Below are 27,151 nucleotides of genomic sequence, written 5' to 3'. Positions count from 1 at the left end.
GCATGCTTGGGCCCACCATAGGAATTCCTTTTGCAAACATGGAATTATTGGTATTATTGTTTCCAAACTGTGGCTGTGTTGAGACCATAGGTTTTTTAGGTACCATTGAAGTTTCCTCATATGCAACTTTGCACATGGGATTAAAAGAATGCAAGATGCCATGAAGCCCAGAGCCTGCAGGATTTTCCTTGCAGTAAGCCTGGTACAATTTGCTAGCATTTTGAAGTACTGAGTTAGTTGCCCCTGTTTTTCTGGCGTAAGATAGGCCATCTGGGTGTTTGTATCCAAGTTGGCACCCAGGAAAATTATTTTCTGAGATGGTATTAGTCTGGATTTCTCTTTGTTGATTGTGTATCCCAGAGAGTTCAGTAACCGTGTTGCATAAGCCAGATGATCCAGAAGTATGTGCTTGCTGTCCGCTTGGATCAGGCAGTCGTCCAAATAAGGGTAAATTTGTATCCCTTGAAGTCTGCAGTAGGCAATTACTGATGCCAGACATTTCGTGAATACAATGGGCGCAGTAGATAAGCCAAAGGGATATGCAGAGAATTGATAGTGGATTGAACCTGCAGGAAATCTGAGGTATCTTCTGCAGCTTTGTCTGATTGGGACATGCAGGTATGCCTCCTTGAGGTCCAATGTTACCAGCCAAAACTCCTTGCCCAGCATGGGAAGAAGCTGCTGTAATGTGAGCATCTTGAATTTTGGTATGAGTAAGAATGTGTTTAGGATGGATAAGTCCAAAATGGGTCTCCAGTCGGTTCCTTTCCTTGGTACCAGAAATAGCCTGGAATAAAAACCTTGGCCTTGTTCGTGAGTAGGTACCTCTTGAATAGCTTTCATGTTTATGAGCTTTGAAATTTGTAGTTGTACCTCTGCCCTTTGATTGTGTGGCAGGTTTGGCATGCCTCTCATTTTTGGTAGAGTGTGAAAATGAAATCTGTAGCCTCTGTCTATAACGTCCAGGATCCATTTGTCTGTTGTGACAATATGCCAATTTCTTGTAAAAAATGCCAGCTTTCCTCCCAAAGGTGCTGCCAGCTGAGACTTGCTTGGCGTGGAAAGGAGGAAGTCATTGGGTTTGTTTCCTATATTGTTGTGCACTGTCTTCGCCACCTCTTGGTGCTGGAGTTTGCCATTGCCTGCCTCTATATGATCCTTGTGATTGTCCTCTGCCCCTTGAGCGCCTGTATCTACCTCTTTGGGGCTTGTCCGTGACTGGAAAGGACCAGTTTTTAGAAGGCCAATTTCTGCTAAAACGTGGTGGTTGAACCTGCAGAAAAGCTTTGACAGATTGCATAGATTTGGCTTTTTCTTCCATTTTCCGTAGTATCTCCTCAGCATTAGTACCAAATACCACATCCTTTTGTAAAGGAGCATCTAATAGTTTAGCTTTCACATGATCAGGCAAGATTTGTTCCCTAAGCCATGCATGTCTACGAATAACTGATCCTGTAACAGCAGCTCTACTTGAGGCCTCTAGGGCATCATAGCCACCTTGTAAGGTGTGTTTACCCACTTGTTCTGCACTATGCATCATATCCTGCAACTCCTTCAAATCTGGTTGTTCAGGTTGAGACATTTTATTTCTTAATTGTGATAACAGAAACTGCTGATATTTAAGCATATGAAACTGACAATTTAAGGCCCTCATGGCTAGGGTGGCCGAGGTATACACCTTTTTTCCCCACCTTTCTAAGGATCTAGACTCTCTTTCGGAAGGTAGTGGATTCTTAGCAGTAGAGGCGTTCATTCCCTTGGGGCCTTGAGAAATGGTTTCAGGGTCAGCATTATGGCTTTTGTACAGAAATTGATGAGAGTTAGGAACTTTGTAGTACCCATCAGGCTTGACTGGGGCAGGAGGCAAGAAATCCAGATTAAGGCAAGCCTCTGAATAAACATCATCCAGTACGTCCAAGACAGGAGGAATAGCCAGAGGTCTGTGTTGAGGTAACAAAAGAAATTCCCTGAGTCTTTTCTTGGAATCAGAAAAGTCTTGGCCTTCCCAATGGAAGTGTTCCCTCAAGGTGTGCAAGGTTTCCCCAAAAGAAAAATCCTCAGGAGGAGATACAGAGGGAATGGACTGCTCCGCATCAGAATCTTCAAAAGGGGAAAAAGAGTGTTCCTCTACATCAGAATGATCTGAAAAAATGGAGCCCTGATCTGAAGAGAGAGAATCTTCCTCCACTCTGGGTCTCTTGTCTGGAGGGGGTTGGGAACCCCTGATAAGAGTAATTAAATCCTCAGCCATTTTAAGCATCTGCTTTTTAGGCATGGGGCCTGGAGATGGGCCCTGTGCAACAGGCCTCTTGGGATGCCTGGCTGATTTGGACTTAGTAAAGGCCTTAACTGAAAAGGAAGATGAGGGTCTAAAGACACCATGGGTGGAAGTGGACCTGTCCACATTAGGAGGCTCAACGCTCACAGTGGCTTCGGTGGTTGTAGTCTGGGTATGGGCCGAGGTACCTGCGGTCTCGGTTACAGAAGACCCCGCCAAAGAAGTGTCGTCGGTAGTCAGGGACTGCATAGGCGTCTCGCTGAGAACCGGACCACGTGTAGCCGGTTTTGGCATGCTGTCGGTGGGGACCGCGGACCTCGCATGTCGGTCTTTGTCCTTGCGTTTTTTGGACAAAACGGTAGTCGGAGTCTCCAATGACATTTTATAATCAAAGGCTTTACCAAAAAAGTGTTGGGCGAACTCTGCCCGATGCTTAATAGTGCGCTTATTGAAAGTAGCGCAAAAGCGACAGCCCGAGATGTTGTGGTCTGGGCCTAAACAAGGTATGCAGAGGGAATGGAAATCCTTATGTGGATTTTGCTTCCCACAAGAAATACAATTGTTAACTTTTTCTGACATCAGTCTGAGGCAAGAAAAATTTCCCCAATGGGGTACTTAGCTTTCCGACCGGCACTTGCGAACTGCTTCTGCTTCGGGCACCACGCGTCAAAAAAGACTGAAGAATATGGCGTCGGCTGTGTCTTATAGACCCCTGTCGCACTGACGTCAGGGAGGAGAGCGACGACAACCGACGCTGGACCAAGACTTTGGAATTCGGCCGACCGAGGACCCGCCTGACGGCAGAGAACCCATCTGTGATTACTGCAGCTGTATGCACGATGAACATCAAGTGCAAACGCGGCCTTTTAAACCAGAAGTTGAAAGAGATGGAAAAACTGCCCAAACGGTCAATTAACTACAATTTCTGGGCCAGAAACCACTCCTCTTGTGGTAGATAGGCTACCTAGTCCTTCCCACTCCCACTGATAAGCTAGAAGGCTTCCCTCCAACACAGAAAGGCTTGGGGGGGGGGGCTCAGAAGCATACGTACAGTCCTGGATACAGCAAATCTGTATCTGGACTACACTAGTTACAGGAAAGGTAGGAAACGGGCTTAAGAGTTTTTTTTTTTTACAGAAAAGCAGCTAAAACAGCACTAAAAACAATTCAAGTGCAGTGCAAGCTAGCACACACCAGTGTGTAGCAGCATTAAAGCAAATGCAGTTTAAAAAAATGCAATTTATTCAAAATGTATTCTGAACTGAATTTAATTATTGTTTTATTTAACTCTGAACAATTAAAAAGTGCCAAAAATATATTTATCAGCTGAGAAGCGCACTGTCAGAACACAGGGAGATTTTTTTTTTTTTTTTTTTAGTAAAGTGGAAAGGGAGAAAGGAGGAGCAGAAGATAATTCAAGCTTAACAAACTAAGTGGGTTGGCCTTCTCAAATATTCTTTCTATAATAGGTAAAATGAGCTAATGACACTAGACTGTGGGGAGTGTTCCATATGAAATTTACATTAGGGGCGGGCAACTGCAAAATCACCAAGTATAAGAACAAGATACCAACAGGGAGGTTGGTTGGGAGTACAGCACCAATATAAATAATAAGCAAATGTATAAGTACAGCACAGTGCAAATTAAGTTGCCAAAAGTGTACTTATCAGTTTGGAATAGATTCCAGCTCTGCTCACAGCCAGGAGATATATCAGCTTTGCACCAGTTCACAGAAAAGCAGTCTGTACTGGAATTACAACAGAGAAAATATCCCTCAGGCAATGACTAACAACTAGGATGTGGGCTGGCTCAACAACCCCCTTCCTGAAACTAGCTTCTGAGCTACCCTGAGGGAAAAAAAACAGTAGAGACAACAAATGACAGAAATAATACAGCAACTGTATAAATAATAAGCAATGTACAAATACAGCACAGTGCAAATTAAGTTGCAAAAAGTGTACTTATCAATTTGGAATAAATTCCAACTCTGTTCACAGCCAAGAGATCTATCAGTTTTGCACCAATAGTCTTGGATTTATAATGAGCACACCGATTGCCATGTCCAAAATGCATGCGTGTTTTCAAATAGTAAGCAAGTTTTACTGTACAATTGTTAATATATTATTTTCTAGTTGACAGCTGCACATCCTCAGTAAACAAGTGCTATCATCCAGGCAGTCAAATGAAGCTGCCTGAGAAGAGATTATATCAAATATTCCTGATCTGGTGTGACTAAATCCATTCTGCAGGCAACTTGTGGTAACTGCCCCTGGCCATCTCCAAGAAAAGGGAGAACCACTGTTCTCTGGGCCAGAAGACAGTCACAACAATGATCTTGGGGATTACTTCTGAATCTTCAGAATATCAGTGTAAAGGATGGAAACCTCACAAGGAAACAATTGAAGGTCATATGTTTGGCTCCCAAACAAGCAACAAAGTCTAGAAGATTTAGGATTTTTGCTTGGAAGTGTTTACATAGGTATTTTTATACCCCAAGCAGACTCCAAGGAATTTTTCCTCAGGTAAATGGCAAATGCTAGAGGTGTGATGGGGAATAAAGAAGTAACTGGGAGAATATGTTGTGGGAATGTAATGACTTGGCAGACTTTAAAAAATCATTACAGAGTACTTTGTCAAAAATACTGAGCGAGCAAATGGGTGTAACTATGGAAAACATTTTTTTTAGCTTGGATACAGAATCTGAATTGCCTAGGCATAGTAATGCCTTGCTAAGGTTAATTCTGCTGGCTGTCAATAAACATATTTTATATACTAAAGTTATGACCCACTACAATGATAAATACATGTTGTTTTATAGAATCACAGAAAGTTACTAGGCTAACGGCACTAGGACCCTTACAAGCCTAGCAAAGTTTTACCCTTATTTCCATGATCAGCATCTAATACCCATGTCCAAGAGGGATACAGGTGGAACCCTGGAGTGAATTTACAGTTACCCATCCAATCCGCCAGACTGCGTTTGAAGAGGGCCAATGAGGTGCTCTGTTTGACATGAAGTGGGAGTCTGTTCCAAAGGTGTAGTATCCTCTGGTAGACAAATCTGTCCCACCTGCAGGTTCTATTAAAGTCACATACAAGTTAAGATCCTTAGAGCCAGTAACCTGTGTACCATTTGACTTGATATGCAGCATTTCCAATAAAACAGGGTCAGAGATTGCCTTATATGTAAGGCAGAGATCACCTCTGAGTATTCTGTACGAAACAGAATAAAGTGACAGTGATTTCAGAAGATGATGCTGAAGACCCTGAATTTTCCTTGTGAGGAACCTTTGTGGTTTCTCCAGTTGCTGCAGTTGCCTGAAAAGCTACATACCAAAAGAGGCACTGTACTCAATTATTGGCCTGATGAGGAAAGATTACAGGGAGGTTATAACTTCTTTTTTTTCTGGAGGCAATGCCCTTACTTATGAGATGATCAATACAGATATGCTTATTACCACTGTAGAGACATGGTGATCAAAGGTAAGATTGCTCTCAACATGTCTGCCCATGTCTCTCACCACTGAGTGCTTATTTAGGGTGTTGCTATTGATATGGTAGTTAGCAGGAACATCGCTCTTACTGAAAGGGATGATAACACATATTTTGCATTGAGTTTAAGGCCATGACTTTGGCGCCAGTCATTTGATTGTGTAAGACCCTCTTCTAGGATGTTGACATCATTTGGAGATTCTATGACTGCTCCCAGTCTGCAGTCATCAGCAAACTTTGTCATCCACAGACCTTAGTTTTTGGTTATACTTCAGAGAAATAGATTCCAAAAAGTAAAGCTCCCAGGACTGATCCCTGGGGAAAACTACTGGTTACAGGTCTGCTGTTGGAGGTGGATTCCCCTACTCTGACTATATGTGCTCTATCATTGAGCCAGTTAGTGACCCATCTAACGGTATAAAGGTTGATACCTACCTGGGTGAGTTTGTCAATGATGCCTGAGTGGGGGATAGTGTCAAAAGCCTTGGCTAAGACTAGGTAGGCCCATATTTCCCCTTGTCCATGGCCTTGGTGACTGTCTCAAAGAAGTCCACCAGGTTTAACAAGCATGATCTCCCTTTGACAAATCTAAACTGAGTAGGGTCAAGTGTTTGGAGATTACCTATACCTTTGTTGATAAGGTCCATGATGATTTGCTCCACGAAGTTGCAGATAAGGCTAGTCAGACTAATAGGTCTATAGTTCCCTGGGTCAGTGGAAGCACCACCTTTGTGCAAGGGAATAACGGTGGCAGTTTTCCATTCAGCTGGGACAAAGCCGGTGCTTAGACTATGACTAAAAAGAGCACCCAATGGTGTTGCTAATTCTTGTGAGAGCCCATGTAGGATGTAGCATGGGATGTTATCAGGTCCCATAGATGCTGTGTTTTTGGCCTTAGAGAGGGCATTTACGATTTGCTCTTTAGAGATAGAAGGTAGCGGACAGGTGGTAGGGATGCCATGGGATAAGGGTGACGGGGACGAGGGAGTGAAGTCTTCACAAAACCTTTTGGCTCATAGGTTAGCTATATCCACAGGCTCAGTTTATGTGGTATCATTAACTACCAGTTTGGCACAAATCTGGGCTTTCCTTTTAGGTTACGGATGTAACTAAAGAACGCCTTATGGTTGTCCTTCGTTGAGGAAGCTAATCTGGATTCATAGTTTGCTTTGGAGGACTTCATATTAAGTCTTATTTGCTTGTTTAAGCTGAGATGGGCATGTTTCCAGTTTAGGGCTCACTCCCTCTTACTCTTGGGCATCAATTTCTTCCTCTTGTTGTAGAGCCTCTTAATGGGAGTTGTCCACCAGGCAGGTTTGCTCTTCCTCGAGTAGCTTGTTTTGGTCCTGTCAGGTATGGCCAAGTCAATGCAGTTATACAGGTGTTTGTATAAAGCACTGGTGTAGATCTCTGCCTAGCTGCAAATTCCATCTGGTGGGGGGGTGCAGTGAAGCTTATTTATACCATCCCATAAGAGGTTATAATCTGCTTTGGAGAAGTTTTTTTAGTTTAATTGCAGCTGGTGTGGGGGGGGGGGGGTCAGGTGTGATAGTTACTTTGAATGAGAATGATCTATGGTCAGATCTCACCAAGGAGGACCTCACAGTGGGGGTGCTACAGTGGTGCCCCATATTGGTAAGCATCAGATCCAGGATGTTGGCAGCCCTTATGGCGGTATCAACCAGCTGGTCCAGGGGACTGGAGTTAAAGTTAAGGAACCTTAGGGTAACAGAGTTTCAGCACAAATAATTTACCCAGTCAATGGATGAGTAGTTAAAGTCACCCAAAAAAATAAATAAAAATAAAAGCCAGAAGTATGAAGCTGAATGCCAAAACGCTACCACGAAGTATAAAAATCCAAAAAACAAAGTTTAATTAGCGCTTTCGGAAGAAATAGTATCCTTCCTTCTTCAGACAAACCAGTAACTAATACAATGTTCCTTACTAATGCATGACTAATATATGCAATATATTAAACTATGCAGTTTACCCCACGAAATTTCTTATATTTAATCTTATATTTAATCTACATCTCAAGCCAAAAGCTTGAAGTGTATCAATGGAAAGCAATATTAATGTTTGTGTATTTTATATGTGCAGCATTATGTTAAACTGAATTTTTAACTATATATACACAATCTAAGAACCTTATGTATATGTACTTAAGTATAAATATACATATATGTAATAAGAACTAAAGTTATTAAACATAATAACTAATAAACCTAACAAATGAAATAATTAATATGTTGTTGGTGTGACATAACTTAAAATGTATTATAGTTACTATCATTGAAAAAAGTTTCTTCTTAAAATAATTAATAAACATAATCAAAAAACAAAAAAACATCTCAGAAAGTCTGGGCCAAACATGTTAATTTAACCTATGCATATAAAGACTAAAGAACCAAAACACAAATCTTGCTTAAACAGTACACTATCTCACTCAAATGGATAAGAACTATTAATGTGTAAAAATATATATAAAATTAATATATATGTATATATATATATATTATCAATTATTATATAAATAAATTAAATATTTAATTATAATTATGATTTACATGCAAAAACTTTATATATTATTTATCATCAAACATAATTGATAAATTATATAAAGCTCTAAATATCATTATAACTATACACATTAATTTATATTATGTCTCATCTTTTTGATGCTAGGTGTTTAAGTATACATGCCAAAGAGACGTGTTCATTCAACCCTGGGCTAATATATGCATAAGTTCTTATTTGCCAAAACAGTTCCTCTTTTTCAAGAAGGATCTGCCACGGGGTCCTGAGTGTACACTATCATTAACATGTTTTAGTATAGTGTATTTAAAAACGTGATCTGGTTGCTCCATAATGTGGCATGCCAGTGCATTATTTGTGTCTTTTTTAGAAAATGGCATACTGATGCTCATATATGCGCCTTTTAAAATTACGCTCAGTCTTCCTGTATAGAAGGCTGAGCATAATAAACACTTAGCTGCATATACTACTGATTTCGTGTTGCAATTAAAGGTACCAATAATTTTATATATATTGTTATTAATTTCAATAGAAGTACCTTCCTTCACAAAAGGACACTGATGGCAATTGCCACATTTCAGCATGCCTTTGTTTCTTTTTGACATACTTGGTTACATGCCTCAAATAACATCTTTAAACTGACTCCACGTCTATATGTAATTTTAGGCTGGGTCCCATATAACCTGAGAAGATCCTTGTCTTCAATTATTAATCTCCAATTTTTACACAATATATTTCTGATATAATGGTGATCAACTGAAAATGTACATAAAAATCTAATATTAACTTCTGGTCCCTGACTTTGAAACGAATCCCTTGGGACAATCACTGTTTGTAAGCTGTTTTCAAAGACTTGCTGGTGTAAAAATGGCCTAAAGTACCCAGTTTCTCTTTTAATGGTTACTTCCAAACGTATTTCTTCTATTAAAGTTAATGGGTAACCTCTGTTAAGAAACATTGCACATAGGTTTTTACATTCTTCAATAAAATCTATTTCATCAGTAATCATCCTGGCTGCTCTTACCATGTGCCCTTTTATTACGGCCTTCTTTTGATGGCCAGGATGACAACTAGAGTAGTGTAAAAACCCATTAGAATATGTGGGTTTTCTGTATATTTTACTCTTAAACCTCTTCTTAACATTGTCTTTGTATAATGCAATATCTAAATAATTTATATTATTGTCATGTACTTCATAAGTAAATTGCAAAAAATCAGTTAATTGTGAAATATCATAAATAAATGATTGTACCTCCTCAGTAGGGCCTTTCCATAATAAGAACATGTCGTCCTGGTATCTAGTATACCAGGCAACATGTTTTTTAAAAGATGGTTCCTTAAATAATAGAGTGTTCTCCCATTGGGCCATAACCACGTTGGCGAACGCACCACCGCATGGCGAGCCCATAGCTACCCCTGAAGTTTGTACATACATTTTATTATTAAATCCAAAAAAATTGTATGACAGAATTAGTTCAAGTAGGGTGTCAATAGTGTAAATTATATCATCACTAGCTTTTCTTTCAAACAAGAAATCTCTAACCCATTGAAGGCCTAAATTTTGGGGAATGGCTGTATATAAATCGATCACATCTATTGTTACCAGGACAAAATTTGAGTCAAAAGCAACTTGATGGATATGGCTTAAAAAACTCCAGGAATCCTTATTGATTTGTGGTTCTTTTTCTATATAAGGTTTTAAATTATTATCCACATATTTAGCACAAGCGTATAATATAGAATTCCTCCCATCTATTATTGTCCTAAATGGTGGATTTACAATAGATTTGTGTATCTTAGGGGCACCAAAAAATTGAGGCAACCTAGGTGCTGAAATAGTCAGGTATCTAAGGACCTCAGAATCTATGAACCTCTCCAAGAATAGATCTTCCAGTGTAGATCTAACTCTACCATACGCTTTATTTACTTCATTCAAACTTACTTCTTGGTATGGTCCCATATTGAGTTGGCCCGACAACTTATTAAGTACATGTAATGGTCCATAACTACTAAGCCACTTCCCTTGTCGGGCTTCATTATTCTAATATTGCATTCTTGAAATAGTTTAATTATGTCACGCTGATATTTGGTAACATTAAGTGATGTATGATTAATTTGTGGATTTAGTGCTAAAGCCCTTAAATCAAGTTCACATATTTTCTCAAAAGTTTTTAGGTTGTCAATCAAGGGTGGATTAAATAGACTCGCTATTCGAAATGGATTACTTATTAATGAGCCTTTACCCATTAAAAATGTTAAGTTTAACTTCCTGACAAACAACTTTAAATCTATTATAGTTTTAACTAAATCAAAGTGTGTGTCTGGAACAAATGTGAGACCTTTAGAAAAAAAGTCAACTGTATCTTGTTCTATAACTAATGATGTATAGTTATAGATCTTAAAGTCACCCTCTGAACTTAATATAATGGTGGGTGTCATTTCTTTTGTTATTTCCGTCTCTGATTCCGTTTGTTCCTCGTATTCGATTGATTTGGGTTCGAACTCAAGTTCCTCTGTTGGGCATTCTGCCCCTGACCAAAATCCTGTTCCTCTTGGTTGACAGAAGCATCCACAGTGTTATTATCAGTCTGTTGATGCCTGTCGTCATTCCCATGTGTGTTCCCTTGAAAAAATTGTTCTTGATTACATGGGGGTGTGCTATAAGAATGGTTCTGCACAGCTTTACTATAATGCCTTTGTTGTGGTAATTCATTGGCATTATTGTTCTTATTGATGTTATCAAAAGAGGGTACCATGTTCCCTCTTTGTATTCTTTTCTGCGCCACTTTAGGCCCAATCGTAACCGCTGGTGGTCTTGGGTATGCTTGGTTATTAGAGTATTGCTGTAAATCTCTATTAATTTTCTTAGTCATGCATTGGTATGTTTATAACATTTATTTCATGCATTTTATATTTTTATATTTTATATTTTAGAGTTGTAGTAATACTTTGGAATATATGTTTGTATTATTTTGATATTTTAAAGTAATGAGATGAATGAATGAACATTAATTAACCATTTAATGAGTTAACTGAACACATGATCTACTAAAAGTTTATTTAAGGAACGTTGTATTAGTTACTGGTTTGTCTGAAGAAGGAAGGATACTATTTCTTCTGAAAGCGCTAATTAAACTTTGTTGTTTGCATTTTTACACTTCGTGGTAGCGTTTTGGCATTCAGCTTCATACTTCTGGCTTTTATTTTTATTGGTTTGTCGTGGTCTTTTAGAGTTGTTAAAGTCACCCAAAAAGTACAGTTGTATACACTTACCATAAATAGATGTTCGACTGTATTCACTGTTGCAGTCATCACTTCACTGTTGCAGTCATCACATTTGGGTTATCTGCTTGCAGTAGCCCTCAGTCAGCCTGATTAAAGTACAGTTTTGTACCTACCATAAATGTAGATGTTCGACTGCTAATACAGCTGCAGTCATAACAGATGGGTTCTCCTGCCGTCAGGCGGGTCCTCGGTCGGCCAAATTCCAAAGTCTAGGTCCGGCGTCGGTTGTCGTCGCTTCTTCCCTGACGTCAGTGCGACAGGGGTATAAAAGAACCAGCCAACGCCATTTTCTTCAGTTTTTCTTGCCCCAGATGTCAGGTGCCCCCAGGAAGAAGGCAATACATAAAATTATGTAATAATGCAATGCAATATAATCAAAGACCAGTAGTTGCAAGCAAATACACCATAAAAGAAGACCCCTAGAGGGGAAGGAGGGAGGAAAACCTGGACTGCAGCTGTATTAGCACTCGAACATCTACATTTATGGTAGGTACAAAACTGTACTATGTTCATCGTGCATACAGCTGCAGTCATAACAGATGGGTAGAATCCCAAAGCTAAGAAACGGGTGGTAGGCACTAGGTGGAGCTAGGAGGAGCCAAAATGCCCTGCAAGACTGCAGTGGCAAAGCCTGCTCTAGATTTGGAGTATAATGGTAGGTTGTAGTGCTTGGAGAAGGTATGCACAGAACTCCAAGTGGCTGCTTCTAAAATATCCTTGGTAGGAACTCCTCTGAGAAAGGCTGCAGAGGTGGCTGTGGCCCTGGTAGAATGAGTTCTAATGCCTGTAGGTACAGTTTTGCCATGAAAGGAATAGCAAAAGCGTATGCAGTGGGCTATCCATTTTGAGATTGTCTGTTTGGATACTGACTTTCCTTGAGCTCCTACCGCATAGGCCACAAAAAGCTGTTCTGATTTTCTGAAAGGTTTTGTTATGTCCAAACAATAACGCAGTTGTCTGTGGATGTCCAAGGAATGCAGTAATCTCTCCCCTTTGTTTTGAGGATTAGGATAAAAAGTAGGTAAATGTATGGCCTGATTTAAAGCTACCCTGGATACCACTTTAGGCATAAAGGACGGGTTGGTACGTAATGAAACTCTGTCCTGATGGAAGATGATAAAAGGCTAGACAGCCATAAGAGCCTGTAGTTCTGAAACTCTACGAGCTGAAGCGATAGCCAGAAGGAAAGCTGTTTCCCAGGACAAATATTGTAAATCTGATGAGGCAGCTGGCTCAAAAGGAGGCAAAGTCAGTTTTTCCAAAATGAAATTAAGATCCCAAGCAGGTATTGGTTGTTTTCTTGGAGGTCGTAAATTCTTAGCCCCTCTGAGGAACTGTCTTAATAGAGGGTGAGAGAATAAAGGTGGATCAGTGTTGTATTCTGCAGAAATGGCTGAGGCATGGATTTTGATGGAGGAGAACGAAAGTCCACTGCTTAGCAGTTCAGCCAAATATTGTAGTATTTGAGGTAAATTCAGTTTTCCAGGGCACTGGCCCTTTTTCTCATTCCAAACACAAAAACGTTTCCATTTTGCAGAGTAAGCTTTTCTAGTTGATGGCCTTCTGGCCTCCAAAATGACTTCCTGCACCTCCTTGGAGAGCAGGGCCTGCTGCGATGCTAAGGAATCTTGAATGCGGCTAGATTGAGTGTTTTCAGCTGACTGTGAAGAGTTTTGAAGCTGTGCTGAGTCAAAAGAAGAGGCATTAGAGGCAGGGTCCATGGTGGGGAATGCGTCAGGCTCCTCAGGAGTCGGTACCAGTGTTGCCTTGGCCAGTCCGGAGCAATGAAGCTCATCTTTGGTCTGTCTGCTCTGGTCTTCAATAGGACTTTGGGCAGCAGAGGAAGAGGTGGGAAGGCATAAACTGTCATTGATGTCCAACTGAAAGAGAGAGCGTCCACTCTCCAGGCCTTTGGATGGAAGATCCTTGAGCAGAATTTTGTCACTTGATGATTTTTGTGGGAGGCAAAGAGATCTATGTCTGGCCTTCCCCATTCTTGGATTATTTCTGTAAAAACTTTTGGATACAACTTCCATTCGTGTGGATCTGTCATATTCCTGCTTAGGTTGTCTGCCAGCGTGTTTTCCTTGCCTGGCAAGTACTGTGCTTGTAGTTCCATTTGTAAGTCCATGGCCATGTTCCAAAGTGACATGGCCAGTCTGCATAGGGGATAAGAACGTGTTCCTCTCTGCTTGTTTATGTACCACATAACTGTGGTGTTGTCTGTTCTTATCAATAACTGACCTGGTTGTAGAAGGTCCTTGAAAGCTATAATAGCATTTATCACTGCTAGCATTTCTTTTTGATTGATGTGAAGGTGCTTTTCTTTTTGGGTACATTTGCCCTGAATGCACCGGTCTGTCATGTGCGCCCCCCCAGGCATAGTCCGAGGCGTCTGTTATGATGACTTGATTTGCTTGAGGCTTGCTGAATGGAAGACCTGTGTTTGTTTGGCATGCTTGAGCCCACCACAGAAATTCCTTTTGCAGACATGGAATTAATGGTATTATTGTTTCCAAACTGTGGCTGTGTTGAGACCATATGTTTTTTAGGTACCACTGTAGTTTTCTCATATGCAGCTTTGCACATGGGATTAGTAAGATGCAAGATGCCATGAATCCCAGAGCCTGCAGGATTTTCCTTGCAGTCAGCCTGGTGCAATTTGCCAGTGTTCTGAAATATTGAATTAGTTGCCCCTGCTTCTCTGGCGTGAGGTAGGCCATCTGGGTGTTTGTGTCCAAACTGGCACCCAGGAAAATTATCTTCCGAGAGGGTATTAGTCTTGATTTCTCTTTGTTGACTGTGTATCCTAGAGAGTTTAATAACATTATTACATAAGCCAGATGTTTCAGAAGAATGTGCTTGCTGTCCGCTTGGATCAGGCAGTCGTCCAAATAAGGGTATATTTGTATCCCTTGAAGTCTGCAGTAGGCAATTACTGATGCCAGGCATTTCATGAATACTCTGGGTGCAGTAGATAAACCAAAGGGCAATACAAAGAATTGATAATGGGTTGAACCTGCAAGAAATCTGAGGTATCTTCTGCAATTTTGTCTGATTGGGACATGCAGGTATGCCTCCTTGAGGTCCAATGTTACCAGCCGAGACTCCTTGCCCAGCATGGGAAGAAGTTGCTGTAGAGTGAGCATCTTGAATTTTGGTACGAGTAGGAATGTGTTTAGGATGGAAAGATCCAAAATCGGTCTCCAATCTTTTCCCTTCCTTGGCACCAGAAATAGCCTGGAATAAAAACCTTGACCTTGTTCATGTGTAGGTACCTCTTGAATAGCTTTCATGTTTATAAGACCTGAAATTTGCTTTTGTGCCTCTGCCCTTTGATTGTGTGGCAGGTTTGGCATGCCTTTCATTTTTGGAAGGGTATGAAAATGGAATTTGTAGCCTCTGTTTATAATGTTCAGGATCCATTTGTCCTTTGTGACAATATGCCATTTTTTTGAGAATAGTGCCAGCTTTTCTCCTAAGGGGGCTGCCATTTGAGACCTGGTTGGCATGCAAAGGGGAAAGTCATTGGTTTTGCCTTCTGAAAGATTGCGAGTTGTCCTCACCACCTCTTTGTGTAGGAGCTTGCCATTGTCTGCCTCTGTACGAGCCTTGTGATTGTCCTCTGCCCCTCGGGCACCTGTATCTGCCTCTTTGGGGTCTGTCTGTGGCAGGAAAGGACCAGTTTTTGGAAGGCCAATTTCTACTAAAACATGGGGGTTGGACCTGCAGAAATTCTTTCACAGTTTGCATTGATTTAGCCTTTTCCTCCATTTTCCGTAATACTTCCTCAGCATTTGCCCCAAATAGTACATCCTTTTGAAGAGGGGCATCTAGTAATTTAGCTTTGACATGATCAGGCAAGGCTTGTTCCTTGAGCCAGGCATGCCTACGTATGACTGAGCCTGTAACAGCAGCTCTACATGAGGCCTCTAGAGCATCAAAACCACATTGTAAGGTATGTTTACCCACTTGTTCTGCACTATGCATCAAATCCTGCAACTCCTTCATGTCTGGTTGTTCAGGTTGTGACATTTTACTTTTCAATTGAGATAACAGAAACTGTTGGTATTTTAGCATATGAAACTGACAGTTTAAGGCCCTCATGGATAAGGTAGCAGAGGTATATACCTTTTTTCCCCACCTTTCTAAGGATCTGGAATCTCTCTCTTGGAAGGCAATGGGTTTTTGGCAATGGAGGGCTTAACTCCCTTGGGCCCCTGTGAGATGGTTTCTAGGTCAGCAGCATGGCTTTTGTATAGAAATTGGTGTGAGTCAGGAACCCTGTAGTACCTGTCAGGCTTAACTGGAGCTGGAGGAAGAGAGTCCGGGTTAAGGCAGGCCTCCGAGTAAACATCATCTAGGATGTCCAGGACAGGAGGTATAGCCAGAGGCCTGTGCTGGGGTAACAAAAGAAATTCCCTGAGCCTTTTCTTGGAATCTGAATAATCCTGGCCTTCCCAGTGGAAGTGTTCCCTTAAGGTATGCAGAGTTTCACCAAATGAGTAATCCTCAGGGGGGATACAGAAGGAATAGATTCCTCTGCATCAGAGTCTTCAAAGGGGGAATAAGACTGTTCCTGATAATCAGAGTGCTCTGAAATAATGGAGCCCTGATCAGAGGAGGGGGAATCTTCCTCCACTCTGGGTCTTTTGTCCGGAGGTGGCTGAGAACCTCTGATTAGAGTAATTAAATCCTCAGCTATTTTAAGCATCTGTTTCTTAGGCATGGGGCCTGGGGATGGGCCCTTTGTAGCTGGTCTCTTAGGGTGCATGGTAGCTTTAGACTTGGTGAAAGCCTTGATGGAGAAAGAAGAGGAAGGTCTGAAGACACCTTGAGAGGAGATGGACCTGTCCACATTCTGTGTTTCAACGCCAAGCGTGGCTTCGGTATCTGTAGTCAGGGTGTGGGCCGAGGAGCCTGCGACCTCGGGTACAGGAGACACCGCCAAAGATGTGTCGTCGGTAATCAGGGGCTGCGTAGGCGCCTCGCTGAGAACCGAACCACGTGTAGTCGGCTTTGGCGTGGTGTCGGTAGAGGGCGCGGACCTCGAGTGTCGGTCCTTGTCTTTGCGTTTTTTAGACAAAACCGGAGTCGCAGTATCCGACGACATAGTATAGTTAAATGCTTTCCCAAAATAATGCTGGGCGAACTCCGCCCGACGCTTAATAGTGCGTTTGTTGAATGTAGCACAAAAGCGACAGACCGAGACGTCGTGGTCTGGGCCTAAACAAGGTATACAGAGGGAATGGAAATCCTTATGCGGTATTTGCTTCCCACAAGAAATACAATTATTAACTTTGTCTGACATCGGTCTGAGGCAAGAAAAAGTTTCCCCAACGGGGTACTTAGCTTTTAAGAAGACTTCGGTTCCAAATTTTTCGTAATCTCAGGAGCTGGCCGACCGGCACTTGCGAACTGCTTCTGCTTCGGGCACCGCGCGGCAAGAAAGACTGAAGAAAATGGCGTCGGCTGGCTCTTTTATACCCCTGTCGCACTGACGTCAGGGAAAGTACAGTTTTGTACCTACCATAAATGTAGATGTCCGAACTGGATAGCATCTGCAGTCATAACAAGTGGGTTGTCCTGTCGTCAGGCAGCCCTGCAGTCGGCCGGATTCCAAAGTCCGGGTCCGGCTTCGGCTGATGTCGCAGTCTACCCGACGTCATCTCTGTTGGTCTTCGGGTATAAAAGCATCAGCCGACGCCATTTTCCTCAGTGTTTCTTGCCCCAGATGCCAGTAGCCCTCTTGCAGGCTAAAAATTTGGATAGATGCCAATGTTTCCAAATAGATAGAGGTAAACACAACAATAAGCATATATGTACATATATACAAACAAATACACCATAAAAGACTCTCCCCCAACAGCTAGCTATTAGGAGGGTAAACACCCTAGGAGTACCACAGAGGGGAAGGAGGGAGGGTAATCCTGACTGCAGATGCTATCCAGTTCGGACATCTACATTTATGGTAGGTACAAAACTGTACTATGTCCTTCATGGATGCATCTGCAGTCATAATAATGGGTAGAATACCATAGCCAACTAGGGAGGAGGATAAAAGTAGATTATGGTGTGTTTAGGATCCCTTGCAGTACAGCAGTGGCAAACCCTGCTCGGGATCTGGAATATAGAGGCAAATTATAATGCTTGGCAAATGTATGCACGGAGGTCCAAGTAGCCGCCTCAATAATGTCTTTGGTTGCCACTCCTCGTAAGAAGGCTGTGGTAGTGGCTGTTGCCCTTGTAGAATGAGGTCTTATGTTCTGTGGAATTGGTTTTCCATGGAAGGAGTAACAGAATCGTATGCAATTTCCTATCCATTTGGAGATTGTCTGTTTGGAAATGGCTTTTCCTTCCCTTCCTGTTGCATAGGCTACAAAATGTTGGTCAGTCTTTCTGCTATTTTTTGTTCTGTCCAAGTAGTAGCGTAGCTGTCTATGTACATCCAAGGTATGCAGTATTCTTTCCCCTCTGTTTTGTGGGTTGGGAAAGAAGGTAGGTAGGTGGATTGCCTGGTTTAAAGACACTCTGGATACCACCTTGGGCATAAATGTAGGATTAGTCCTCATGGACACTCTATCTTGGTGGAAGATTAGGAAGGGTTGCACTGCCATTAAGGCCTGTAGTTCTGAAACCCTCCTTGCTGAAGTAATTGCCAGTAGGAAAGCAGTTTTCCATGACAGGTGTTGTAGGTCTGCTGTTGCTGCTGGTTCAAAGGGTGATAGTGTCAACTTTTCTAGCACAAAGTTTAAATCCCAAGCTGGTAATGGTGGTTTCCTTGGAGGTTTTACATTCTTGATTCCTCTGAGGAACTGCCTGAGCAAAGGTGCGAAAAACAGGTGGATCAAAGCTGTATTCTGCTGAAATAGCTGATGCATGTATCTTGATGGAGGAGTAGGACAGGCCTGAATGAAGAAGTTCGCCAGATACTCCAGAATGTTAGGCATATCTATGTTTGACACATCTTTTCCTCTTTCCGTACTCCAAATGACAAACCTTTTCCATTTTCCAGCATAGTTCCTTCTTGTTGAAGGTCTGCGTGCTTCAAGAATAATGTCTTTAACTCTTTGGGAAAGTTCTGGGTTAGCTGCTGCTATGTGATGTTCCATGCAGTCAGTTGCAGCGTTTTAGGTTTGGATGTATGATGCTGTAGTTGTTTTGAGTTAACATCAAAGGCATCAGGGTATTGGCCACATATTGTTCCGAGACATGCTCTTCAGTAGTGGGTACCAGTGTTGTCTTGGCCAGTTTGGAGCTATCAGGATTATCCTTGGACGTTCTTCCTTGATTTTTAGTAGTACCTTGTGTATCAAAGGAAGAGGTGGGAATGCATATGCTGTTAGGCCTTTCCAGTTGAAGGAGAGTGAGTCCACTTTCCATGCTAGTGGGTGGAATGTCCTTGTGCAGAATTTTTGAGCTGGTGATTGAGAGGTGATGCGAATAGGTCTATCTGTGGCATTCCCCATTTCTTGAGATGGTCTTGAAGATGTCCGGGTGCAGCTTCCATTCGTGGGCATCCAAGTGGTTCTGCTTAATATGTCTGCTAGGTATTGTCTTTCCCGGTACAAATATTGCCTGTAACTGAATGTTGTAGCTGAGTGCCAGGGTCCACAGCTCCAAGGTCATTCTGCATAGGGGGTATGAATGAGTGCCTCCCTGTTTGTTGATGTACCACATGACTGTGGTGTTGTCTGTCCTTATCATCAGCTGGCCCTCTTTGAGTAATGGTTTGAACTTTTGGATTGCCAGTTTTACTGCCAGCATTTCTTTTAGATTGATGTGCAGGTGAAGTTGATCCTGTGTCCACAGTCCTTGCACGCATTTGTCCAGCATGTGGGCCCCCCATCCTAGGTCTGAAGCGTCTGTTGTGATGGTCTGGCTTGGTTGACATCTGCGAAAGGGTAGGCCTGGGTTTGACTGGCATGCCTGAGCCCACCATAGGAACTCCTGTTTTAAGCATGGAATTAGTGGGATTTCTGTTTCTAGACTGTGTCTGTGTTGGGACCATAAATTCTTTAGGTACCACTGTAGTTTCCTCATATGTAGTCTGGCAAATGGGACCAAGATTATGCATGATGCCATGAAGCCCAAGGCCTGCAGAACTTTTCTTGCTGTTAACTTGTTCAGTTTTGTTAGTGCCAAGAAGTAAAGAGGAAGTTCTTTTGTTTTTCTGTAGTCAGGAATGCCATTTGTTGTACTGTGTCCAATTCAGCCCAAGAATGTCCTTGTTTGGGATGGTATCAGCCTTGACTTTTGTAAATTGACTGTGTATCCCAGTCCTTGTAGCAAGTAAATGACCCTTTGTAAATCTGTTGTCAGCTTGCTTTTGTTTCCGCTTGTAGCAGGCAGTCGTCCAGGTATGGGTAAATTTGAATTCCCTGTAGTCTGCAATGGGCGATTACTGATGCCAGGCATTTTGTGAATACTCTGGGCAGTAGATAAGCCAAAGGGCAATGCTGAGAATTGATAGTGCTCTGATCCTGCAAGAAATCTGAGGTATCTTCTGCAGATTGGTCGAATGGGGACGTGCAGGTATGCCTCCTTGAGATCTAGAGTTACCAGCCAAGACTCCTTGCCCAGCATGGGAAGAAGTTGCTGTAGGGTCAGCATTTTGAATTTTGGGACAATGATGTATGTATTTAAGGTGGACAGGTCGAGAATTGGTCTCCAACTTTTTTCCTTTCTTGGAACTAGGAATAGTCTGGAGTAGAACCCCTTTCCTTGTTCTGCTGTTGGCACTTTTTCCACAGCTCTCATGTTTGCTAACTCCATTATCTGGCGTAGAGCCTCTGTTTTTTGATTTGGAGGTAGATTTGGCATTCCTCTTTTGACTGGTAAAGTGTGGAAGTGAAACCGGTAACCTTGATCTATGGTTTGTAAAATCCACTTGTCTTTTGTTATGTAGTGCCAGTTCTTTGAAAATAAGGTTAACTTTCCGCCTAGAGGAGCTGCTATCTGTTCCCTGGTAGGCGGATTTAGGATTAAGTCACTGTGGTTGTGCTGAAGTAGTGGCAGTGGCTGTGTCTGTGCCTCTGTTGTTACCTTGCCACTGTCGTCCTCTGTAGGCACCTCCTCTGGATTGGTTTCTGCCTCTGGAACGTCTATTCCTGCCCCTTTGAAATTTTGTGGAGTCAGGAAAGGACCAATTTTTGGCAGGCCAGTTCCTGCTAAACCTTGGGGGTTGAACCTGCAAGAAATCTTTAACAGTTTGAACAGATTTTGCCTTTTCTTCCATTTTCTTAATAACCTGCTGGGCAGGTGTACCAAACAAACTTGTCTTGTCCATAGGAGCATCTAGCAATTTAGCTTTAACATGATCCGGTAAAGCTTGTTCCTTTAGCCATGCATGCCTTCTTATCACTGTGCCTGTCATGGCTGATCTAAATGAAGCCTCCAGTGCATCATAGCCACATTTTAAGGAATGGTTGCTAACCTGTTGTATGTTATTTACCATCTCTAATACATATTTCTTATCAAGAGATTCATCAGTGGTTAGTTTTTTAGTTAACTGATCAAGCATAAACTCTTGGTATTGTATCATGTGAAACTGACAGTTTAAAGCTCTAGCTGAGAGAGTAGCTGAAGTGTAGACCTTTTTACCCCATCTGTCCAGTGACCTTGCTTCCCTTTCAGAAGGAATAGGGTATTTAGCTGTGGTCGCGGCAACTGCCTTGGGACCCTGGGATATAGTTTCTGGGTCTGCAAGAGGGGCCTTGTAAAGGTGGTGATGAGTATCTGGCACCCTGTAAAATCTGTCTGGTTTGGCAGGGGCTGGGGGCAAAGAATCTGGAGCGGAGCAGACATCATTGAAAGCATCATCCACCACAGAGAGAACAGGAGGTATAGCTAAGGGCCTGTGCTGTGGGAGGTGCAGAAAGGTCCTAAGTCTTTTTCTGGAGTCTGAAAAATCCTGTTGCTGCCATTGGAACTGTTCTCGCATGGCATACAAGGTTTCCCCAAAGGAGAATTCTTCTGGTGGGGAAGCAGCTGGAATGGATTCTTCAGCATCAGAATCTTCAAAATTGGAGAAGGGAGCCTCAGGCTGGTCAGTTATGTCTGATTCATCAGCAGAATCATCAGAAGACACTGGCTCAGGGGGCTCTGCCCTAGGTCTCTTCTCTGGGGGCTGAGAGGCCCTGTCTGGGTGAGATTGAGATCCTCTAATTAAAGAAATTAAATCTTCTGCCAAAGAAAGCATTTGAGAAGTAGAAGAGGGCCTGGATGTGGGGGGTTTAACAGGCACTGTTTTAGTAGTCTTGGCTGCTTTAGCCCTGGCAAAGGCCTTAATGGACATGGCAGCTGGAGGCCTAGCAGCACCACGTGCTGGGGTAGAGACATCCAAGGGGATGGTGTCTGATAAGTCAACCACCGTAGTGGGTAAAATTTCTGAGGTCGATTCAAGAGTTGTAGCAGGGGCCTCAGTTGTAAGAATAGGTTCAGCAGTACTTTGAGCAGTTTTCTCGGTTTCGCGTGAAACCGAGACACTCATGATTTGCTTTACCGTGGTTTCGCGAAACCGCGGACCGCGAGTGTCGGTCTTTATCTTTGCGTTTTTGGGGGTAGTCGGAGGATCCGGCGGCATAATGTACAAAAACAGAACCGAAAAACTGTTCTGCAAACTCCGACCGGCGCCTAAGCGTTAAATCGGTTGAAAGAGGCACAGGCGAACAGGCTGCTACGTCGTGGGCTGGGCCTAAACAAGGCAGACAGTAAGAGTGGAAATCTTTATGAGGTATTTGTTTCCCACAGGTTAAACAATTGTTAACTTTTTCTGACATCGGCTGAGGCAAGAAAGAGTCCCCAACGGGGTACTTAGCTTTAGAAGTCTTCGAAGTAGTATTCGGTAGAAATAATCTCTGGATCCGACCGACCGGCACTTGCGAACAGCTTCTGCTTCGGGCGCCACGCGGCAAGAAAGACTGGGGAAAATGGCGTTGGCTGATGCTTTTATACCCGAAGACCAACAGAGATGACGTCGGGTAGACTGCGACATCAGCCGAAGCCGGACCCGGACTTTGGAATCCCGCCGACTGCAGGGCTGCCTGACGACAGGACAACCCACTTGTTATGACTGCAGATGCATCCATGAAGGACATCAAGCAACGACAACCGACGCCGGACCTAGAATTTGGAATTCGGCCAACCGAGGACCCGCCTGACGGCAGGAGAACCCATCTGTTATGACTGCAGCTGTATGCACGATGAACATCAAAGTCTTGGGTCCTGTGTCCACTGCTGTCCCTTCTTCCATGACGTCAGGTCGTCAGGGGTATAAAACATGCAGCCAACGTCATTACATCAGTTTTTCTTGCCCCAGATGTCAGGTGCCCCCCTAATGGGGAGCAAATAAACATAAAACCACAAAGGTATACCTCCAACAAAAAAGCAAATACACCAAAAAGGCTTTTAAGCATAGTAAAGGAAAGTAGAGGTATAGCCAGAAGAAGTTAGGGGGCTGGAGGGAGGGTAACCAGGACTGCAACAGTGAATACACTCGAACATCTACTTTTATGGTAAGTGTACACAACTGTACTATGTTCTTCATGTTTCACTGCTGCAGTCATCACATTTGGGTAGATTCTCAAAGCTATGGATGGGAGGAGGAATTTAGATAGCATTAGGACCAGCTATAAGGCCCTGCAAGACTGCAGTGGCAAAGCCAGCTTTGGATTCAGAGAAAATTGGCAAATGGTAATGCTTGGTGAAAGTATGTACAAAACTCCAGTTAGCAGCTTCTAGGATGTCCCTGGTAGGGATGCCTCTGAGAAAGGCTGTAGAGGTAGATGCAGCCCTGGTTGAGTGGGGTCTGATCCTCTGTGAAACAGGTTTTCCATGGTGCTTATAACAGAAAAGAATGCAATGGCTATACATTTAGAAATGGTTTGCTTTGAAATAGCCTTCTCCCCTCTGTCCCTGCAGCAAATGCCACCAGCAGTTGTTCAGATTTCCTTTGAGGTTTAGTCTTGTCCAAGTAGAATCTAAGTTGTCTGTGCACATCTAAAGAGTGCAGTTCCCCCTTGTTCTGTGGATTAGAAAAGAAGGTAAAATGAATGGACTGATTAAGTGCCACACTGGATATCACCCTGGGCATGAAAGAGGGATTGGTCCTGAGGGACACCCTGTACGCATGAAAGATGATGAAAGGCTCCACAGCCGGATACCCTTCTTGCTGAAGTGATTGCTAAAAGGAAAGCTGTTTTCCAAGAAAGGAATTTTAAATCTGCAGTAGCAGTTGGCTCGAAAGGAAGGGTGAGTTTCTCCAATACAAATTTAAGGTTCCAGGCTAGAGTTGGAGCTGTCCTGGGTGGCCTTAAATTTTTGGCCCCTCTGAGGAACTGCTTGAGCAGTGGATGACAGAAGAGGGGAGGTTCTGTGTTATAATGAGCTGAAATAGCTGAGGCGTGAATTTTGATGGAGGAGAAAGACAGGCCCTTGTGAAGCATCTCAGTTAAGTATTGTAAAATCTGGGGTAAATTGGGCACTGCTGTGCTCATCCCTTGAGACTGGTTCCAGGCATAGAATCTTTTCCATTTTTCAGCATAAGATTTTCTAGTACTAGGCCTCCTTGTCTCTAAAATGATACCCATCACTGGTTTATTGAGGGATGGTAAAGGAGAAATTAGGTAATTAGCCAGGCTGCTAGGTTCAGTGTTTGAAAATGAGGGTGCAGAATCTGGTTCTCCTGCTGAGACAATAGGGTAGGAGTCAGAGGCAGGTGTCATGGGGCCAACAGTGACACACTGCCAAGAGGGGGTACCAGTGTTGGCATGGCCAGTCTGGTGCAATCAAAATCATCCTTGGTTTGTCTTGTTTGATCTTTAGTAGTACTTTGGAGAGCAGACGCAGAGGAGGAAAGGCATAAACTGATAGTTTTTTCCAGCTGAAGGACACAGCATCCACTTTCCAAGCTTGCATGTGGGGAGTCCTTGTGCAAAATTTGTCCAACTGATAGTTCTGGGGGGAGGCAAACAGGTCTATATCTGGGCTCCTCCATTTGCTTGTCAACATGTTGAAAATTCTTGGTTCCAGTTTCCACTCGTGTGGGTCCATGAGGTTTCTGCTTAGTCCGTCTGCCAGTGTATTTAGTTTTCCTGGCAGGAATTGAGCTTGTAGATGCACTTGGTAGCTCAAGGCTGTGTTTCACAATGCCATGACTAGTCTGCAGAGGGGGGTAAGAATGTGTACCCCCCTGCTTGTTTATGTACCACATAAAAGTGGTGTTGTCCGTCTTTACCATTAATTGCCCTGGAAGAATGTGGTCCTTGAAGGCTGTCAGAGCATTCTGTACAGCTATTTCTTTTTGATTGATATGCAGGTGCACTTGACTTGGGTTCCATTTGCCCTGAATAAACGTCCCTGCAAGGTGAGCCCCCCATGCATAGTCTGATGTGTCTGTTGTTAGGGTTTGGGCGGCATGGAGTAGTGTGAATGGTAGCCCCTTGTTTTGGTGGCAGGCCTCTGCCCACCAAAGGAACTTCAGGCATAGGCAAGGTAGGATAGGAATAATTTCTTCTAGATCCTGAGAATGTTGACACCGTAGGATTTTTAGATACCATTGTAGTTTCCTCATATGCAGTCTTGCATATGGAAGTAGAAGAATGCAGAAGGCCATGAACCCCAAGGCGTGTAGTATTTGCCTTGCAGATAGCACGGTTTTTGTGGCCACTTGTTTGAAGTAGGTTGCCAAATGTATTTGTTTCTCTGGCGTGAGGAAAGCCATCTGGGAAGTTGTATTCAAGCTTCCTCCCAGGAATATAATTTGTTGACAGGGTACCAGGTGCGATTTCTTTTCATTTATGGTGTGCCCCAGACAAGTTAGCTCCCTTTGTACAAAGGCCAAATGATTCAAAAGTATGTCCTGGCTTTCTGCCTAAATCAGACAATCTTCCAGGTATGGGTATATTTGAATATTTCTTTGCCTGCAAAATGCAATGACTGGAGCTAGACACTTTGTGAATACCCTGGACGCAGTAGATAAGCCAAAGGGCAGTGCAGAGAACTGGTAGTGCATGTAGCCTGCTTTGAAGCGCAAGTATTTTCTGCAAGATTCCCTGAATGGGATGTGCAGGTATGCTTCCTTTAAATCTAGTGTTGCCAACCAGGCATCTTTGCCTAGCATAGGAAGCAACTGGTGAAGAGTCAGCATCTTGAATTTTGGAATCACCAAAAAGGTGTTTACAGTAGACAGGTCCAGGATAGGACGCCATGAATGGTCTTTTCTGGGTACCAGGAAAAGTCTCAAGTAGAAACCTTGTCCCTTTTCCTCTTCTTGTACCAACTGAATAGCCCCTATGCTTAAGAGAGAAAGTACTTGCTTTTGGGCCTCTACCCACTGATTTAGGGGTAGATCTGGCCACTCGCTTGGTGATGGGAATCTGTGGAAGTGAAATCTCTATCTTTGGGACACTATATTTAAAACTCATTTGTCCTGGGTAATGATTCCCAGTTCTTTGCATGAAGAGCAATCTTTCCCCCCAAAGGGGCAGTCAGTTGAGAAGTGCTTGGAAGTTTTAAAAAGGAGTCAGTGATACAGTTTACCATAGGGGGTAATTTTATTGCTCTCAGATTTGGAAGTGGAGGCCCCCCACTGCTTAGTCCTGTGCTTATCCTGGGACAGAAGCCTGGGTGTTCTGTTGGAACTGGGTTTGGACTGAGAAGGTCTGGAAGAAGCAGGAAAGGACCAATTCTTGGAAGGCCAATGCCTACTAAATCTTGGAGGTTGTACTTGTAAAAAATCTTTAACAGTTTGCATAGATTTAGCTTATTCCTCCATCTTTTTAAGAACTTCTTCTGCCTTGTTGCCAAACAGGCAGTCCTGATTTAAGGGAGCATCCAGTAATTTAGCTTTAACATGATCTGGCAAGGATTGCTCCTTAAGCCAAGCATGCCTTCTAAGTACAGAGCCAGTTACAGCAGCCCTGCAAGATGCCGCTAGTGAATCAAAGCCACATTGCAAAGTATGTTTTCCAACTTGTTCAACTGAATGCAGTAAATCCTGTAAATCCTTATTTTCAGCACAATCAGGAATCACCATCATTTTTTGTTTAAGCAATCCAATAATATGCTGCTGATACTTTAACATATGAAACTGGCAGTTTAAGACCCTACTGGCCAAAGTTGCAGAAGCGTATACCTTCTTACCCCATCTATCCAGTGCCCTGGAGTCTCTATCAGAGGGGGTAGGATTTTTGACAGTAGTAGCTTTAATGCCCTTGGGTCCCTGTGAAATGGTCTCAGGATCTGCAGTAGGATTTTTGAAAAGGAACTTGAGAGAGTCAGGAACTCTGTAATATCTATCAGGTTTTCTGGAAGCAGGAGGTAGAGAGTCAGGGGCCAAGCTAGATTCGGAAAAGGCATCATCAACAATGTCTAGTACAGGAGTGTATGGCTAAAGGCCTGTGCTGGGGCAGGAGTAAGAAATCCCTAAGCCTCTTTCTAAAAGCGTTTATATCACGTTATCAAAAGATAAAAATAGCGAACGCTATTTCATCGAACCTAAAATATCTAAACCACATAATATCGAACATTCAGAACAGCAAATTATTTCCTAGGGAAAAA

Source organism: Protopterus annectens, chromosome 1.part2 (assembly GCF_019279795.1).
Source record: "Protopterus annectens isolate FY-2018-M chromosome 1.part2, PAN1.0, whole genome shotgun sequence".
Taxonomy (NCBI): domain Eukaryota; kingdom Metazoa; phylum Chordata; order Ceratodontiformes; family Protopteridae; genus Protopterus; species Protopterus annectens.
This window is presented reverse-complemented; position numbering follows the sequence as displayed.